This window comes from Microtus ochrogaster, chromosome 10 (genome assembly GCF_000317375.1).
Source record: "Microtus ochrogaster isolate Prairie Vole_2 chromosome 10, MicOch1.0, whole genome shotgun sequence".
In the NCBI taxonomy this organism is placed as follows: Eukaryota; Metazoa; Chordata; class Mammalia; order Rodentia; family Cricetidae; genus Microtus; species Microtus ochrogaster.
Window position 1 is genome coordinate 31,877,690 of NC_022016.1, and position 4,099 is coordinate 31,881,788.

The following is a 4,099-nucleotide window of genomic DNA, read 5'->3' on the forward strand; positions in this document are numbered from 1 at the left end:
TATGTCTATATGATTAATGTTTAAGTTTTTCACAATGAACAATGAGTTTTTCCTGAAGTGATATCAGTCAGAAAGCCAGTGAGGGAGGGGCTAGGACACAGACTTCACAGGCTGGTCCTAAATCATATGGTTTTTTTTAAATGGTGATATTTGTTGTATAGAAGATTTCAGTTTTCTCTGGAAAATGGGACTAGAACCGTAGTGAGAAAAGGAGAGAAATCAGTGGGGGTGATGAGATCTCCAGAAGAGGGGCTTTAGTAATGCTTCCTGTGGCCTTGACACTGCAGGACGGGCTGGCTAACCCTTAAAGGACACTCGGATCTGCTTCTAGACATGGCAAGATCTGTACAGTGGTTTATGAAGGCAAATTCATGGCCAGCCCCTACCTGAGGACTTGTGGGTTTAGATGGGTTAACATCTGCAGGCTGAACACTAGCCATGGTTTAAGATTATTAAAAAACAACAACAACAACAACAACAACAACAGCTTTTCCTATAGCTTGGCTCATTCTATCCAATCGCCTTTCTCCCTTATTGTGTGTTTCCAAGGGGCGTGGCTGAGTTTTCATTTCATGCAAGCAAGGATAGTGATATTAGATGACGTGTCATCACTTTCCAGATTTTTCATTAAATAACGCAAAGTTATCTAATACATTCTTTGGCTCACTTGTTAAAAACAAAGGCAAAAACAAGTCTGAGAACAGCAGTGACCCGGAAAAGGGTCTACCTATGTCTCCAAACATGTTTTCAGGTGAGCCATACATGAATATCAGCCCTCCAACCATGAGACAAGTCAGGGAACCCCAGGGTACCCCGTAACTCTTAGTCCCTTCACAGGTTAGTTATATCTGCCTTGGAAAGGAGGTGAGGAAAGAAAGAAGTGATATTAACAGGGCTTTCACTCGCTTCAAGTTGATTTTTTTTTTTTTTTTTTTTGGTCTCCCTTCCTGGCAGAAAGTGACGAGAGTTTATTTACATACCCTGACTATCTTCTTCTTTAGATCTGGTAAGAGTCCGCACACCAAAATTTGCCTGTTAGAAACCACAACAGTATCCTGTGGCCTGTCCTTTAGGATGGCCACTGAATTAGCTCTTGCCTCATTGCTGTAACAAAATGCCGGCAAAAAACAGCTTAGGGGGTTTAATCTTTAGGTTCATGACAGGGAATATATTGGGGCGGAAACATGAGGCAGCTAGTCATTTTGCGTTCCCAGCCAGGCAGCAGACAGTAGAGTGAGGGGGTGTTGATGCTCAACTAGTTTCCTCTGTTTCCCCTTTTCATTTGGTTGGGAACCCCACCCTACGGGATGTTACCATCTACATTCATGGTGGGGTTTCTCTTCTCGGTTAGTTAAAGCTTTCAGGAGACAGCTTCACAGACGTGTCCAGAGGTGTGTCTCCTGGGTGATTCCAAATCCAACCACACTGACAGTGAAGATTAATTATCATAGTTACTGTCAGAAAAGATGAAAAAAAAGACAGAAGGAAGGAAGAGAAGGAAAGGAAGAAAGAAAGGAAGGGAAAGGAAAGGAGAAAAAGAAGGATGGGAGAAGGAGAGGAACGGAAATAAGTATTGGTGAAACCTGAAATTCTTATGCACTAATGTTGGGACAATGAAATAGTGCTGGCTTCTGTAAAAAACAACATGGAAATTATTGAAAAAGTATATAATTACCATATATGATCCAGAAAGTCCACTTCTGCTTGTGTATCCAATAGAATTGGAGTCAGGACCAACAGATCTGTGATTTGTCTGCCCATGCTTGTAGCAGTGTTAGTCATGATGGGTAGGAGCAACTCAAGTGTCCACTGAGCAGATAAATACATAAGATGCTCGGCCAACATGCAGTGGAGTGATAGTCAGCCTTAAAAAGGCAGGGAATTCTGCCACGTGCTACAATGATGAACCATGAGACCACTATGCTCAAGTGAAATAAGTCAGTCAGGTTGACAGAAAACTTGTATGAAGTACCTAGAACAATGAACCACAGAAACAGAAAGAGTAGTGCTTAGAAAGAGCTAGAATGGGAAAACGGTAGAGAATTATTGCTGGCTGAGTGTGATTCTTCAGGTTTGAAAATGAAAAGAGGTCTGTGGATGGATGGTGGAGATGGTTTATGCCATGTGAGGTCACCTCATGCCACTGGGCACCATACTTAGTTGATCCTGGGTAAAATAGCAACTTCTATGTCAAGTGTATTTTACCACAACTAACTAACTAACATGCTAGCATGTAATTAAAAAAACTAAAACTTAATATAAAATTTTAAAATTTATTTGCTAAGTCGAATAGCTGGGAAATGAAAAAGGAGAAGGCTGGATAGGCGGGGAAGCCTCAGCAAATCTTCCACAAAGAAGAGGGAAGGGCCTGTTCCCCAGAGGCCCATTTGCCTCAGTAGGGCAGCTGAGGGGCACAGTGTTGGACAGGGGTGTGAAAACACACCCTGGAGGGCTTGTAGGCCTTTGCACTTGATTTCCCCCCCAAGAGGGAGGAATAGTGAGTGAGCCTAGGGGGATGGGCACTGGAGTTGGGAACTGAGTCAGGCCTGCCATGGACCCCTCCAGTCAGGAACCTGCTCCTGGGCCTCAGAGTCAATCCAGGACCTACTAGGATTCTCAAGACCACACCCACCATTCTTTGCTTAGTCTGATAGTGATCTTGCTGAACCAGGGGGCAGTGTGCATCCTCTACAGAGAAAGCTGGGCTGTGGCAAAATTTCAGGTTCTCATTACTGGTTTCTAAAGAGGGTGGGGAAGTGTGAAGGGTGGAGGAGCCATTTCTCTAATCACATAATTAAATTAGAAACTGGTTGGTTGCTCCCAGTGGTGCAGACACACCTAAATAGTCCTGCAGGGAAGTCACCCAGCCGCATAGCAACTTCTCTAGCTCTGGAGGAGTTTTGAAATTTTTGGACCTGACTTCTCAGTTCTCCATATACACCAATCATTTATTGACTACCTAATGTGTGTTGAACATGTAAACACTACCCTCGAGTTGGTCACAGAATCAATGGTGGACCTCGAGTTACTGTATAGTGTACTACGTTCCATAATATGGTGGTAATAAAAACATTAGCCTCGGACAATGAGGACTACTGAGAACTCAAGAACAATGGCAAGGTTCTTCTCTTCCTCCATCAGACCCTGCATGCTTTGGGGGAGCCTAGGCAGTTTGGATGCTCACCTTACTAGACCTGGATGGAGGTGGGTGGTCCTTGGACTTCCCACAGGTCAGAGAACCCTGATTGCTCTTCGAGCTGATGAGGGAGGGGGACTTGATCGGGGGAGGGGGAGGGAAATGGGAGGCGGTGGCGGGGAGGAGGCAGAAATCTTTAATAAATAAATAAATTAAAAAAAAACGTTAGCCTGACAGGCATCATTCTAAGTGATTTGCATAGAGTTGGTTAATGCTGAAGGAAATACCTATGAGGTAAATGCCATTACTAGCTACTTAGAGATGAAGATATTGAAGCACAGTGTCTACCATTTCTAAATTTCATCAAAGTTTCAAATGGCACGTGTGTCTTTTGTTGCGCTTGTACCAAGTTGCTTTGTCACTACAGTGTATTTTGTAGTTTATTTTAAGGTCAGGTATTGTTATCCCCTGTAGTGTTCTTTCTCCGTTGATGTTTTTGACTATTTGTGGTCATTTGCATTCCCTTATGAATTCTTGAACTGTTTTGTTTTTCTAGCTAGTTCGATGTAGAATGGCATTGCAGTTTTGACGGGAGTTACATTGAACAAACAGGTTGCTTTTGGTAAATACAACTCTTTCTACAATATGTATTTTGTCGATCTAGGAGCATAGAAAGTCTTTTCACCATCTAATATCTTCTTTGGTTTTCTTCTACAATGTCTAAGAGTAGAGATTTCTCACTGCTTTGGTTAGGTTTATTCCTAGGTAATACCCCGCCCCCTCTTTTTGTTGTTGTTATTGAAAGTAGATTCCTCTCTTATACAGTACATACCAACCACAGTTTCCCCTCCCTCCACTTTTCCCAGTACTCCTTCTTCTCTTCCCCAGATCCACTGCCCCTCTGTTTCCTCTTCAGAAAAGATTAGGCTTCCTAGAGACCACAGTCAAACAGGACTAAACAAG